The sequence below is a fragment of the Trachypithecus francoisi genome, unplaced genomic scaffold (genome assembly GCF_009764315.1).
Source record: "Trachypithecus francoisi isolate TF-2019V2 unplaced genomic scaffold, Tfra_2.0 Lachesis_group4, whole genome shotgun sequence".
In the NCBI taxonomy this organism is placed as follows: domain Eukaryota; kingdom Metazoa; phylum Chordata; class Mammalia; order Primates; family Cercopithecidae; genus Trachypithecus; species Trachypithecus francoisi.
This window is the reverse complement of record NW_022681469.1, coordinates 140,178,198-140,194,627: the sequence shown is the minus strand read 5'-3', so window position 1 is coordinate 140,194,627 and position 16,430 is coordinate 140,178,198. Positions and strand designations below refer to the sequence as shown.

Genomic DNA, 16,430 nt, shown 5'->3' with positions numbered 1-16,430 from the left:
GGACAGAAACTTCTGTAATCTAATTAGCCTGTGTTTCTCGTAGTTGTTGCTACACCATTAGTGTGTTCGCAGCCCTGTCTGCTGCTAACAGTAAGTCATCCTGAAATAAGTATAAATACGTTTATATGCATCGTGTATTTTATAGAAACCCTGCAAGTGATGTTATAAGAAATAAGTTTTAAAAACAAAATCATTCTTTAACTTTACAATTTTACACATAATTCTATATAGCACTGTTAACTTTGGTAGCTGACCTAGGTATTAAATACTACCCAATAATATTTGCTCATGTTTTCCAGGGTTTGCATATTCACTGTTTGTTAGAGACTATGTCATAGTACTAGACTGTAATTTATTATTTATTAGGTAATTTTGAGATATCCATAATAAAGAGTACGAAAATGTTGAAAGCATAAGAGAGATAAGGAATACATCATAACCAGATATATTTAAATCACTGCAAAGCAAAGCATCATCTACTTCAGCACCTTGGAAATTGTCATAGCATTATTGACAAAATAAAGCTCTGAAAATAATACTCATAAGCTGATGCCAACTACTCTTAAGGAACAATACAGTAGGAGTGGAAAGGGTGGTCTGCAACATTTGCCAAATCCCACATGTAGCTATATCCTCCACAGCGGCCAACTGTAAGCTACCAACATGATGTCTCTGACTGCAGAGTTGCGAAGAGATGACGTGAGTTGGTTCACAAGCTGATCCCAGCACACCATTGAAAAAGACAAGATTTGGAGGAAAAAAAACAAGAAACTAAATTTATTAGGGCAAGTTTCTTAAGCAGGGGACTGCAATGGCCAAAATGTCCATCATCAATTATTACATTAATACATAACTTTTACAATACAATGGAACAACTGCACATCCATTTGACACTTTCAAATGTGAAAATAAGAAAATAATCATTTAGGTAGGTGAGTGGCCAGTTATCAGAATCAAAGATACATGAAAGTTCCTGTGTGCTACATTGAAACTGTAATGACTCTTGGTTTAATAAGAATTCATGGGAACTATTCTGGAGAAAAACTATTGCCTTTACTTGAGAAAAGATTAGAAACTTTTGAAGTAGAACTTGAAGCAGATGCTATGTGGTAGGCAGTGTCTAAGAGAGCTTCCAGTGATCCCCTTCCTTTGAGGGTGGGCCAGATTTAGTGACCTGCTTTAAACCAATGGCCAATGTGATGGGTGGTCACTCCCAAAAAGAGGTTATAAAAGAAAAGACTGCAGCTTCAGTTTTGGGTTGTCTTTCTTGCTCTCTCTTGGATCACTAGCTCTGGGGAAGCCAGTTGCCACGTTGTGAGGGAATCCTGTACAAAGGCACAATGTGGGTGACCCTAGAAGCTCATCTTCTGAGACTCCCAACAAGCACATGAAGGAGCCTGGAAGCAGGTCCTCTCCCAGTTGAGCCTTAAGATGCCTCCCCTCCCACCCAGCCAAAGCTTGACTGCAGTCCCTTGAGAGACTTGAGCCAGAACCACTTAGAACACAGAAACTGTGAGATAATAAATGTTTGTTTGTTTGTTTGTTTAACTGTTAGGTTTCAGAGTAATGTGTTACACAGTCATAGATTACTAACACCGGTTACCAGCACAAGTGATGGTGAGGCAATCACGGACAAATTCAGAAAGTTATCACTGATGAGCATGCATTTCACCTTGTGACTAAAGTATCTTACATCACAAGGGGTTGATGGACAAAACGTGAAAAACTAACAGCAGCAGAAGTTAATGCAATACAACTTTCAAAACCCAGAATGGTGAAAACAATAACTCTGATCAGGTGATGGGGTCAAATCTAAGCAGTATCATCTGTAAAATGCCTCTGCCACAATTTTTCAATATAAGAAAAATTATAAAGCTGTTTAAATCATTCTCCCATGAGAACTGTTTTTTTTTTTCCAGAAAGAAATACTCAAGAATGTAAAAAAAAAATTATAAGTCATTTTGGATAGTAGATGGATATATTATAAAAAATGATCCAACGGCTTTTTAAAAGTCCATATGAATAAAATTGCTTTGTGGCAGCTGAAGGTCAGTCATTTATAGAAATGGGAACTTTATGAAGTTGTGAGTGATACATGAACTTGTTTTAAGCTTGCTATGTATATGAAGTGAGAAAGGACAACTTTTTTGCAGTCAAAAATGAAATTGTTGATTTAGCAAAATCACTAATGGATAGATTTTTAAGAGAAAATGTGCTTCAGTGGAAGAAATTTATGGAGAAAACATGAGGGTTACTGTGGCATGCTCTCTCATGAGATGAGAGTGAATCAGCAACTGAAGTAGCAGGAGCAAAATCAAAGTCGATGGTAAAACCAAAACCAGGGCAAGCAAGCGTAAAAAAAAAAAAAAAAGAAAAAAGGAAAAGGACTTAGCAGAGGCAATATGCACCAAAGGCCCAAATTGAAAATATGTTTCCAACAATTCAAGCAGTGGCAATGAAAACTGAAAGACATTTTTCTATGTCTGACCTATTTGTCATGAAAGATTAAAGTTTGCAAATAGTGCAATGCCTGATTTGTGAGTCTTCAGCCTCCACTGCAGAAATGATAAATGTTCGTATTAAATAAGTGTGGTGTCATTGTTCAAATTTTTAACATTATTTGTCATTTACCTTGTGTTAATATTCCCTTCTTTGATCTTTTTTTATTAAATGGGTATATCATATAGTAATCACATTGATATGTTGCTGAATATGTGAACATGTCTTAATATAATAGTTCATCATAATATAAAACCATGCTTTACACTTATTGTTCTATCTTTTTATATTCCATAAAATCTCTGAAACTTGTAGTGTAACATTATCACAAAAAAATGGATTCACTGTTTAGCCACTCATTATTTTAAAACATACAGAGTGCTATGAAAAACATGATATAATTTATGTTCCAACTATCTTGTAATTATCCATGAACATCACTCACGGTTGCCATGTGTGTACATGCATGGATACATGTGTATTCACATTTGTGTGCCCCTTTATGTAAAAACGACAGGACTTTTGCTATATTATATTCTTATTTAAAAACAAAGAAACTGGCCGGGTGCAGTGGCTCACGCCTGTAATCCCAGCACTTTGGGAGGCTGAGACAGGTGGATCACCTGGGGTCAGGAGTTCGAGACCAGCCTGACCAACATGGAGAAATCCCACCTCTACTAAAAATACAAAATTAGCCGGGTGTGGAGGCACATGCCTGTGATCCCAGCTACTCGGGAGGCTGAGGCAGGAGAATTGCTTGAACCCAGGAAGCGGAGGTTGCAGTGAGCCGAGATCGTGCCGTTGTACTCCAGCCTGGGCAACAAGAGCAAAACTTCATCTCAAAAAGAAAAAGAAAAAAGAAAAAGAAACTAAGGCCCATAAAATCCTCATCACCTGAGAAATGAAAATAAAAAAGATGTTTACATCCCATGACTATTGCAATGATAACACAACAACCTGTACAGAAAATGTGCAAATGATGTCTGGCATTTGGTAAGTGCTGAATGAATGTTAGCTATTAAAGTAACTACTTGGGGCTGGGTGCGGTGGCTCATGCCTGTAATCCTCTCACTTGGGGAAGACAAGGTGGGCAGATCACCTGAGGTCAGAAGTTCGAGACCAGCCTGGCCAACATGGCAAAACTCTGTCTCCACTAAAAAATACAAAATTCAGCTGGGTGCAGAGGTAGGTGCCTGTAATCCCAGCTACTCGGGAGGCTGAGGCAGGAGAATTGCTTGAACCCACAAGGCAGAGCTTGCAGTGAGCTGAGATTGCGCCATTGCACCAAGCAAGACTCCACCTCCCATCCCAAAAAAAAAAAAAAAAAAAAAACCTGGTTGGCTTTCAATAATATGAAATTAAACATACAGAATTCTGTATCTTTAAAGTTTTCTCTTTTTGAAGGAAAAAAAAAAAAAACTATGTTTCAATATAAAGGAATAGATGTTTTAAATCCCCTTTTCAGGTCATACTAAGACTCGAGGACAGCCACACCTGGTCTGGGGCTTGCGGGCTAGGGCTCAGAGCCAACAGGCAGAGGAAAGGCAGGGCTGCTCTAGCACTGGCTGCTGGCCCCTGTGGCCTGGACAGACGATAAGCAGCTCCCAGCTTCCCGCACTCCTCACCCCTAGTCCCCTTCTCCACCAAGCCAGTGGGTTCTTCCAAAATTCTGTGGAATCATAACATTCCTCATTAGCTCACCAGGCCTCAATGTGTCCCCAGTGCATTAGAATAACATTCAGATGCCTCACCATGGCCCGCAGGCCCCTGGGAACCCAGCTCCCTTCACTTCTCCACCCTCGCCTCTCAGCGAGAGAGAAGTTTGCTTCTCCTCTCTCTGAGGCCAGATACAGGGGATTCCCCCAGCAGCTCCAATACAGCAAGCACTTCACCACCCCAGACCCTTTGCACGGCTGGTCTCTCTGCCTGGGCGACTCTTGCCCTGCTCCTCACAAGGCCCTTCCAGTCCTCAGGCTGCACTTGAGATCGTGCTCCCGAGGGACTCTGCCCTGATCAGCCACAAGGACCCCTAAACATACTCTCTGCTGGCTCAGCCCACTTCTTTGTGTCTTTCCCAGGAATCCCTTTCATCTTGACTATGTCTTCCCTCATTTTTAATGTGCTGACTCTCAGGCTCCCAACTGGACCATCATGTCTCTGAGGACCCAACTCAGACTCTATTTCCACATCTATTCCACATTGCAGAATAAATATTTGACAAATGAATTGATTAATCCATCCTGTCTGGTATTGCAGACTCTGGCTTTACCTGTGACTATCTCCTCTGATATAAATGACTATGTTCTAGTAATTCTCAGTGTATAGCCTTGTGTGCCCCTTAGCCCACAGGTTCATGGCAAAGAGAATGCCTTGTTGACCCCAAGGGCCCAGCTTGTGCATAGGATGAATCTGAAAGAACACACTAGAGCAAGTTCCTGAGGATGGCTCACACTACAGTGTTCCCTGGGCCTGGAGCAGTGTCAGGCACAGAGGCCTGTATCAGCCTGCTTGGCTGCCATAACAAATACCGCACAACCTGGGTAGCTTAAACCACAAAATCATATTCTCTGCCCTGGAGGCTGGAAGTCCAAGGTCAGCATGTTGGCAGGCTTGGTTTCTCCTGTGGTTTCTTTCCTGGGTGTGTAGATGGCCATCTCCTGCCTGTATCTTCACATGCTTTTCCGTGTGTGTGTGTGTGTGTGTGTGTGTGTCCTAACTTCCTCTTCTTATAAGGACCCCAGTCATATTTGATCAGGGCCCATCCCAATTATTCCACTTAAATGTAATAGTTTGTTTAAATAACTCATCTCCAAATACAGTCATATTGAGAGGTGCAAGGGGTTGAGAAAGGGTCATAATTCAGTCATAACAGGGCCCAAATACATATTGTTTGAAAATTGAATATTGTTTTCTAAAATTGCAAATAAGTGAGTTAGCATCATGGCTAACCATTTTACTAGCTTGATAACATGAGGTTTGGGGCTAATCTTTAAAGCCTTTCTACCTCTAAGCATCTTCTAAGTGTGTCCAGATAATGCAAATGTCCTTGGAGCCCAGGGGTGGGTCCATGACTTGGCAAAATAAAACACCTACAACAGAAGGATTGACATCAATTCAATGCACCCTACACCCCACGGCTTGTTCCAGGATGGGGTCCACAGTCATTGCTTTGTTATCATTGTCACTAATGGATTTACGGGTAAGTCTTATGCTTTCACAACGGGAAGTAGAAACCACAGAGAGAAATAAATGTTGTCTTGGAGCTAGGGACAGCACCCCAGAAGACTCCAAGGCAAAGAGGGTGTTGGGGAGAAGCAGGACACAGAGAGATACCTGGGGAGATTCAGCCTGGACACTGAGCAGTGGGGTGCCAACAGCCTCACGCAGGGCAGTCTGAGCTCCTTTGCAAAGTCACCTTAATGAAATTCCAACCAAGAAATATTGCTAACAGGACTAGAATTGCTCCCCAAATAAATTATTCTCAAACTCTGATTGTTTACCTAAAAGAGCTCCAGCAAAAAAATTTAGAAAAGGGATATGAAGCAAAAGCATTAAAATAACTTTTTCATCAACTCAAACTCCAATGTATCCTTTCAGTGAAGCCTACTATGAAGGGCTTGGACCCCAGAGATGTGGAGACAGAATGTGATTACTGTTCTTAGAAAACCTTTCGGTCATAGGATCAACATGTGTTTATTGCTATCAAAGATATAAAATAACTTTCATTCCAAAAATTATCATTTATATCTCAACTGATACATCTGTACAAACTTATCCAGCTCTAGTAGCAATACAAATGAACACATTTCTTAAAGTTACTGGATTTAGATGTAAATTATTTATTCAAGGAATATAGGAAAATGTAAAGTATTCTAACTACTATTTGGGCTGATACTAATATACAAAAAATCTGATTATTATTTTTCCCTGAGGAATGGAGTAGATACCCAAGAACCTCTAATCCCATCATCTCTAAGCATCTCCTTCCTGAACTCACTCTAGACGTGGGGTCCACAAAGTGTGTTCCAGGAGCCTCTGTGGAGATCAAAGTAAACTTTTAAGGGGTCCACTCAATCTGAACTATTTTTGTGATAATAATGAGACATTATTTGCTTTGTTCAGTCTTATTAACTCAGGAGTATACAGTGGAGGTTTCTACAAGCTACCTGAATCGACATCACAGAAGATGAATGCAGAAACAGGTCTGAGAATGTGTCTCCTATATAACCAAACATTAAATAGACTTGCAAAAAATAGAAAACAAAGCCACTTGTCACTACGTTTTTCAGAAAATGTATTTGTATTAATAATACATTATGTATGTAAGTGTTTAATAGAAAAACAGAACTGTTTTCTCTTATTATGCACTCAACACAGAACACTCTGGTCACCAAAATGGGGGGATAGGGGTGGGGTTTCTCACATTAAACCAGCTGCGTGTCATACAATTCAATTCAGCTCTGACCCTGAGAGAGCGCTGACTCCACAGGTCAAGAGCCCGATCCCATAAGACTGCCCCTCACCCCAGATGCCAATCACAAGCCCCAGGTTGAGACCATGTACTTCTGACCCACCAGCTGTAGATCGGGGTTCCCACCGCCTCCTCCTCAGGTTTGGTAATTTTCCAGGATGACTCACAAAACTCAGGGAAACACTTTCCTTATGTTTACTGGTTTATCATGAAGGATATGATAAAGGACATAGATGACTAGCCAGACAAAGACATGCACAGAGCATGGTCCAGAAGGCTCCTGGGCACAGGAGCTTCTGTCCCCATGGAGTTGGGGTGCACCAGCTTCTCCGCACATGGGTGTTTTCATCAACCTGGAAACTCCCTGAACCCCATCGTTCAGGGATTTTTATGGAAGCTTCATCAAATAGACAAAATAAAACACCCAATTATTAACTCAATCTTCGGCCCCTTTCCCCTTCCGGGGATATGGCTGAAAATTCCAAGCTTCTAATCATGTGTTGGTCTTTCTGGTTACCAGACCTCATTCAGGAGCCCACCTAGAGTCACCTCAGTAGAAAAAAAGATTATATCACCCACGAAATTACAAGAGTTTTAGGAGCTAAATGCCAGAAACTGGGAACAGAGATCAAATATATATTTATTATTATTTCACAGTATGTGCTAGTAAATGTATTGTTACTTTTATTAATAATTTTAAAATCGGGTTTTAATTTTTGTGATGGTAAATATCTATAGATATAATTCACTTAAATACAAGCTCTTTGAGGTCTTCAATAATTTTTAAGAATATAAAGGAATTCTGAGACCAAAACATTTGAGAACTGCTGCTTTGAGCGCAGACATTACCCTGTTCCTGGACAGAAGAGGACTCACCAGCTTCTGAAGCAGCCAGACTGTCATCGAGCTGCTGTGACTTTAATGGAGATCATTTTTCTTTTTGTCGAGAACAAAATTAAACATGTTCTATCCTCAATCATGTGAGGAAGTTGGGGGGCTGCTTGATAACTTTCCTAACCTTCGACATGATTTATACTTTCTAGCCAGAGCATTCTGTCCCTTCACCACAGAATATGAGGATGGGACAGACTTAAGTTTCTTTTCTCTTGTGTTTTTCTCTTGATAGATAGAGAAAAAGAGACATACATAAATAAAATTGAGGCCGGGCGCGGTGGCTCAAGCCTATAATCCCAGCACTTTGGGAGGCCGAGATGGGTGGATCACGAGGTCAGGAGATCAAGACTATCCTGGCGAACACGGTGAAATCCCGTCTCTACTAAAAAATACAAAAATCTAGCCGGGCGAGGTGGTGGGGGCCTGTAGTCCCAGCTACTCGGGAGGCTGAGGCAGGAGAATGGCGTAAACCCGGGAGGTGGAGCTTGCAGTGAGCTGAGATCCGGCCACTGCACTCCCGCCTGGGCGACAGAGCGAGACTCCGTCTCAAAAAAATAAATAAATAAATAAAATTAAGATATATACTGATATTTACATTTAAACTAACCTGAACTATTCCACAAATTCTAAATAACACTTATTTTTAGGGAAAAAGAGTCTGGTTTAGGGACAAGTTTAAAACTTGTACAGTTCATATTATCTAAACACATGCATGCTATGTCATGTATAGTTACGTGGGTGCTGAAATTGTGGATGCTTTTGTTTTTAATGTTTAAAAATATATTTTTTTAGTTACAGTGAATTAAATGTTTCCAATCTTATAAAATAACCCCAGGGGTCCAATTTGCATTAAAAGTTGCATTAGTCAAGAATTTTCTAATTGTCCTGCCAACTTTTGTTTATGTCCTTTGAAGGCAAGGACTGTATTTTTTTATCTCATGTGGAGACTCCACACTTGTCAATGAATGCTAATAAAATTAATGAATATACACACAAACAGCTTTAAGACAGAAATAACCCAAGAAGACTACACCTGTGTAGCCCCGTGTCCCTGATAATCATTTTAATGCTCTTGGTAAATTACGGGCTCTGGTAGTTTTTATGACAATGAATATCAACACAGCAAAGTAGACAGAGAAATAACTTCCTTTGATTTATTAATAGTCCCTTTTGCACTTACCATATGTTTCCAATTATAAAGTAATGCATCTTGTGATCGATTTCCAGAACAGAGGAGTGACGACTCGATGAATGTGTATTTCATGAACAAAACAAACTAACAGCCAAAGAAATAAAATTAACCATTTTAGAATGCTGCCCATTAAATAAGCTTCAGAACATCATGAAAATCGTTCATCAAAGAGAAGCTACTGGCCCTCAGTAAGACAACAGTGACATTTTAACTTGAGGTTTTTCTCATTGCTCTCCCTCTCCAGAACAGTAGTGAGATAGCCAAAACCTAGAGGCATTGCAGACTAAGGACGGCTCTGACCTCTTTGGAGCTTCTTGAAAAGTACTATTCCAAGATCACAATTAGTATTTTGTCTGAATTTGCAGCTCCCTTGATAATCTATGTGTTTCCAGTGTGATGGGTATTTGATTTGACCTGGAGCTCAGTTCAGCAGAGGTGAGGGACCCGCTCACAGGATATTACTGAAACAAGGGTAGCTACTGGAGACATGTCAACTGCCTAAGGCCATGACTTAAATTGGGGCAAACAAAAGCCTGGCTGGGAATCTTAAAACAAATCTTGGAAACCAGATGACCACTGGAAACTTTGACAAGTGCAACATATTCTTAGTTATCTAGGCTACGTGTATGACCGGGGAAATCCTGGGAAAGGAAAAGGCACCACCTCTGGCTGACCTTGAGGCTCTATAACAACAGGAAGTGACAGCTAATGCTGTCTTGGAAAATGCCTGAAGTCTGAAGGCCTTTGCACACAGACCCCCTTGGCAAAGTTTAGAAAAAACATAGGCAAAGCATTTAAGGAAATAGGACCAATCATCGACTGACCACTAAATCATATTAACCCCAGTGTGACTCCTAGAATGCTAGTCTTTTTTTTTTTTTTTTAAGAAATTTAGAAATAAAAGATAGTGAAAAACTCAGTGGTCCCACACTGCAAGAAATATAGAGTCTATGAAATTAGTCCAGGAAAGTCACTAAACAAATAGGTAGCAACAAGAAAAACAACTAAACTAAACTAAACTAAAAGCAGCTACAAAAAACAAACCATGAAGGAGTGGAAAAATCAGATACACAGTCTTTAAGTTGCTATAACACAATTGTTAAATTGTTGTCACATCCAAAATTCCCAGTCTTCATAACATATATGAGACATACAAAAAAACAGGGAAGTATTCTAACTACGTGGAAAAATGTTACAAACAGAAAATATCCCCAAGGGCACCTACAGTTAAGACTTAGTGTACAAAGACTTAAAGTAAGCTATTATAAATATTTCCAAATAACTAAAAGAAATCATATTTAAAGAAATACGGTAAAATACGAAAGTAATGCCTCACCAAATAGAGGCATTACTTTACATCAATAAAGAGACCGAAATTATAACATGGAACCAAATAGAAATTCTGCAGCTAAAAAGTGCAATATCTCAAATATAAAATTCACTATAGAGGTTCAACAGCAAAACAGAGCAGGCAGAAGAAGAAACAGCAAACTTGAAGAAAAGTCAAATGAGGTTTTCCAGACTGAGGAGCAGAAAGAAAAAAGAATGAAGAAAAATAAACAGATCCTAAGAGGCATGCAGGACACCAGCAAGCATACAAACATATGAATAATGAGGGTTCCAGAAAAAGAAGAGAGAAAAGATAAACACTTGAAGAAATAATGGTAAAAATCTTCCCAAATTGTATGAAAAATATTAATCTACATATTCAAGAAGCTTAACAAACTACAAGTAAAATAAACTCAGAGAGACCTATGCCTATTCATACCATAGTCATATTGACAAAATTGACCGAAGACACAGAAAGAATCTTGAAAGCAGCAAGAGAAGAGAGAACAGCCATGGACAAAGGATTTCAATCAGACAGCCAATTCTCACAGAAGCCATGGAGTTCAGAAGACAATGGATGACATCTTCCAAGTGTTGTAATAAAAAGACTATCAACTAGGAATTCTACATCCAGATAAACTGTCTTTTAAAAATGAAGACATTAAGCCATTTCCAGATACACAAAAAATGAGAGAATGTGTTACCATCACATACTAAATGGTAGCCTTTAAGCTAAAATGAAAGACCTCTGAAAAGTAGTTCAAATATACACATAAAAATTAGGAGCACTGTTAACGATAAATAAACAGTTATTATGAAAGACAGCATAAGCATATTTTTGTTTATAACTCTTCTCCTTTCTTAAAAGACAAAAGCATAAGGCAGTATTATAAAACTGTATTGAAGACTTTATTAAGACGTCATTTATGACAATAATAGCACAAAGCACAAGAGATGAGACAGACACATATTGAAGCAAACTTTCTGAATATCCTTGTAATTATTATTAAGTTACTAACCAAATTATATTGAGTCTAATTATAATTCCAAAAGTGACCACAAAGAAAATAACTCAAAAACTACAATAAAAGAAGCAACAAGGAAATTTAAAATGTGCATTAGAAAATATTTAGCACAAAGGAAGGCAAGAATCAAGGAATAAAGGAACAAAAAAGACGTGGAATATAAAAAACAAAGACCAAATGGCAAAATTAAATTCTACCTTATCAGTAATATCACTCAATGTTAATAAATTAAACGTTCTAAACAAAAGAAAGAAATTTGCAGTATAGTTATTTTTATTTTTATTTTTATTTTTTGAGATGGAATCTAGCTCTGTTGCCCAGCCTAGAGTGCAGTGGCACCAGCTCGGCTCCCTGCAAGCTCTGCCTTTCAGGTTCACGCCATTCTCCTGCCTCAGCCTCCCAAGTAGTTGGGACTCCAGGCGCCCACCACCATGCCTGGCTAATTTTTTGTATTTTTAGTACAGATGGGGTTTCACTGTGTTAGCCAGGATGGTCTTGATCTCCTGACCTCGTGATCCACCCACCTTGGCCTCCCAACGTGCTGGGATTACAGGCATGAGCCACCATGCCCGACCAGCAGTATAGATTTTTTAAAGGCTCTTAATATATACTATCTAAAAGAAAAATACTTTAAAGACACGAGTAGGTTAAAAATAAAAGGATGGAAAAAGATGAGCCATAGAAGCAACAGCCAAAAGAAAGCTAGAGTGACTTTATTAATAAATTTCAAGACAAACGTTCTCACTAGAGACAAAGAAGGTCATTTATGTGCTAAACGTGTCAATCCATCAGAAGATATAATCATTATAAACATACGTACCCCTGAAAACTGAATACTCAGGTGCATGAAGCAAAACTGACAGGAATGAAGGGAAAAATAAACAATTCAACAATAATAGTGCATTTTCAACACCCCACTTTCAATAATGGATAGAATACTAGTCAGATGATCCAGGAGACTCGAAACAACACTATCAACCTAATAGGCATATGCAGAATATACCACAGAACAAGAGAATGCACATTCTTCTTACAGGCTCATGAAATATTCTCCAGGATAGATCATATGCTCAGCCATGAAACATGTCTAAGTAAATTTAAACGAACTTGAATCACAGGAAGCATGTTTTTCAACCACAATGGAATTAAGTTAAAAAATAAATGAGAAATTTACATATGAGTGGAAATGCAATAGCATATATTTTTTTTTTCCTCATTGAATTTTTTTAATGGGTCTCAAAATTCTGTGACAAATTTTTGGTCAAGTTGTTTCCATTAAAAAGTACTGATTTTAAAAACTAATAACTTACAACTGCCACATGCAAAAAAGAAAACCAAAGTGGTCCACAAAACATTCTCCTTTCCTTCTGAAGATTTTATGATGCATTGTTATCATCAACCAGTTTTTTACTACTAAACTTAAATGGCCAATTGAAACAGACAGTTCTGAGATCTTTCTTCCACCAGTGATTAAGAGTGGGGTGGCAGGTTTTAGGGATAATATTCATTTAGGCTTCTGAGCTTTCTGGGCAGACTTAGTGACCTTGCCAGCTCCAGCAGCCTTCTTGTCCACTGCTTCGATGACACCCACCGCAACTGTCTGTCTCATATCACGAACAGCAAAGTGACCCAAAGGTGGATAGTCTGAGAAGCTCTCAACACGCGTGGGCTTGCCAGGAATCTTATCAACAATGGCAGCATCACCAGACTTCAAGAATTTAGGGCCATCTTCCAGCTTTTTACCTGAATGGCAATCAATCTTTTCCTTCAGCTCAGCAAACTTGCATGCAATGTGAGCTGTGTGGCAATCCAATACAGGGGCATAGCCAGCACTTATTTGGCCTGGATGGTTCAGGATAATCACCTGAGCAGTGAAGTCAGCTGCTTCCATTGGTGGGTTTTTTGCTGTCACCAGCCACATTGCCACAACGAACATTCTTGACAGACACACTCATGACATTGAAGCCCACATTGACCCCAGGAAGAGCTTCACTCAAAGCTTCATGGTGCCTTTTGACAGATTTTACTTCAGTTGTAACGTTGACTGGAGCAAAGGTGACCACCATACTGGGTTTGAGAGCACCAGTCTCCACTCGGCCAACAGGAAGAGTACCCATACCACCAATTTTGCAGACATCCTGGAGAGGCAGGCAAAAGGGCGTGTCAGTTGGACGAGTTGGTGGTAGGATGCAGTCCAGAGCCTCAAGCAGCGTGGTTCCACTGGCAATGCCATCCTTACGGGTGACCTTCCATCCCTTGAACCAAGGCGTGTTAGCACTTGGGTCCAGCATGTTGTCACCATTCCAACCAGAAATTGGCACAAATGCTACTGTGCCAATTTTCTTAATGTAAGTGCTGACTTCCTTAACAATTTCCTCATATCTCTTCTGGCTGTAGGGTGGCTCAGTAGAATCTGTTTTGTTAACACCAACAATTAGTTGTTTCACAGCCAGTGTGTAAGCCAGAAGAGCATGCTCTCGGGTCTGCCCATTCTTGGAGATACCAGCTTCAAATTCACCAACACCAGCAGCAACAATCAGGACAGAACAGTCAGCCTGAGATGTCCCTGTAATCATGTTTTTGATGAAGTCTCTGTGTCCTGGGGTGTCAATGATAGTCACATAGTACTTGCTGGTCTCAAATTTCCACAAGGAGATATCAATGGTGATACCACGTTCACGCTCAGCTTTCAGTTTATCCAAGACCCAGGCATACTTGAAGGAGCCCTTTCCCATCTCAGCAGCCTCCTTCTCAAATTTTTCAATGGTTCTGTTGTCGATGCCACCGCATTTGTAGATCAGACGGTCAGTAGTGGTGAACTTGCCTGAATCTACGTGTCCAATGATGACAATGTTGATATGAGTCTTTTCCTTTCCCATTTTGGCTTTTAGGGGTAGTTTTCACGACACCTGTGTTCTAGCAGCAAACCCGCTGTGAAAAAAAAGCTGCAACAGCATATTCTTAAATCACAATGGGTCAAAAAAAATCTCAAGGGAAATTAGAAAATATTTTGAGATTAATTAAAACAAAAACACAACATGCCAAAATTTATGGCTGCAGTGAAAGCAGTGCTTAAAAGGAAATTCATACCTGATTTGTTTTTATTTTACCCATAATATATTTTTGTTCTTTCTTACTTATCAATAAAAGGAAATTAAACTTTGTATATTTTACTGCATATCACTAATTTTTTTTAAAGTTGAGGCTATATTTCTCTGATTTAGTGCTTGTTATTCAGGGTAAGAGGCAAGGATGAAAACACCCTCCCCTTATATGGAGAATAATTTAATCTTTTGTATTATATCCTTTCTGTGTAACATTAGAAATTGAGAACGTTTTCCAGTTTCTAAATTTCAATACTTATTGGTATAATACAGAATTTTGGACCACTATTAATATGTTTACATTACGCAATTACACATACCTTCTATTTCAAAAAATATTTTGAAAAAATGTTTTAACTCTTAATACTTACTTTTAGTACTTAACTTTAATTATTATATTTTCTGTAGTATTGAATCTGCTATGCACTGCCTCACTCATTTTTTAGGATCTCAATCCATCTTTCCTAATCTCATCTAATTTTTGAATTCTAATTTTTACTCTTAATTCTTTTGAATTCCCTAATTTTTTTTTTTACTAGGATTTTTAACTTGAAGTACTCTAAAAATCTCTATACTTTCTTTTAGTAAATCAATGTTTATGGAAACATCTCCTCTAATACTAAAGTGGATTTTTATCAGTTCTGTGGCTTTTCTCTTTTGGTTCCTTCCTAGAGATGTGGTTCCATGGTCATGATCAAGGGGGAGATAAAGAGTTAGTGGGCCGGTGCAGTACCTCACACCTGTAACCCCAGCACTTTGAGAGGGCAAGACGGGTGGATCACCTGAAGTCAGGAGTTCGAGACCAGCCTGACTAACATGGTGAAACTCCATCTCTACTAAAAATACAAAAATTAACCATACAAAAATTAGCCAGGCATGGTGGCACATGCGTGTAATCCCAGCTACTTGGGAGGCTGAGGCAGGAGAATCACTTGAACAGGGAGGTGGAGGTTGCAGTGAGCTGAGATAGCGCCATTGCACTGTAGCCTAGGCAACAAGAGCAAAACTCCGTCAAAAAGAAAAAGAAAAAAACTTATCAGTTGGCAAGAGGCCCTGTCAAGCCCAGATGAACAAGAAGCTGACACTCCCATCCCCTGTTAGATGGGCTTCTACTCCAGGGGACTCTTTCATCTGACCTTCCTGCTTGCCCTTCTCTCTGCACTAGCACTGAAGAGGTATTACAGATACCATGGAAACATCACCACTGTTTTCCCTGTAAAAGGCTCTGTTGTAGATAGGAAGTTGTCAGTCTTCGGTCACCCTCCATGTGCTCTCGATCAGCTGAAATTACTTAGTTCACAGCAGCCAGTGGTTGTTACCTTTTTGTGCAGAATTTTCCCCATGTCCCTAAAAATCTGTTTCATATGAATTATATGTCTGAGGAAACAAGAGATTCTATATTATTCCCCAACTTTGGGGTGGGATTAACGTAAGTAGGAAATAATTGCAGGGTAACAGAGGAGTGGGATCAGAACCCGGGAGCCTTGGCTGTGGTACTACTTTACAATGTGAACCCAAGGGAGTCCATTTCCTTCTCCAGATTTCCATTTTGAATGTGAATTTCATTTTCCAGATTTTCATTCACCATCTCCCATTTGACAAATTCAAAACCAAAATCGAGGAAAAAAGCGCTCCGGGTTTTTATTCACATGGATCTAAGCAGTTCAGACAGAACAAACCAACAATTGAACAAAAATCTTTTCAAGTGTTTTCCCTCATCTCATTTACTCTAGCCTCTAGGGGAGACTTCAGTCAGTTGTTGGTTCGTTGTATATGAACTAGATAGATCCGTGTGAATAAAAACCCAGAGCACTTTTTTCCTAGTGCTTCTGTCCTCATACGCCTCTGTGGCACCAATAGACGCCTCGGGCCAGGCCTTTGTTTCCAGCCTGTCACATAATCAAGCTCGTTATGAG

At 39.4% G+C, this 16,430-nt stretch overlaps 1 pseudogene across 1 annotated transcript; it reads right to left on the bottom strand.

The window, feature by feature from the left end:
- Nucleotides 1–12,629: 12,629 nt before the first annotated feature.
- Nucleotides 12,630–14,329, bottom strand: LOC117073338 (annotated as a pseudogene). The gene has a single exon (XR_004433207.1). The product of XR_004433207.1 is annotated as an elongation factor 1-alpha 1-like (transcript).
- Between the last annotated feature and the right edge of the window lie 2,101 nt (nt 14,330–16,430).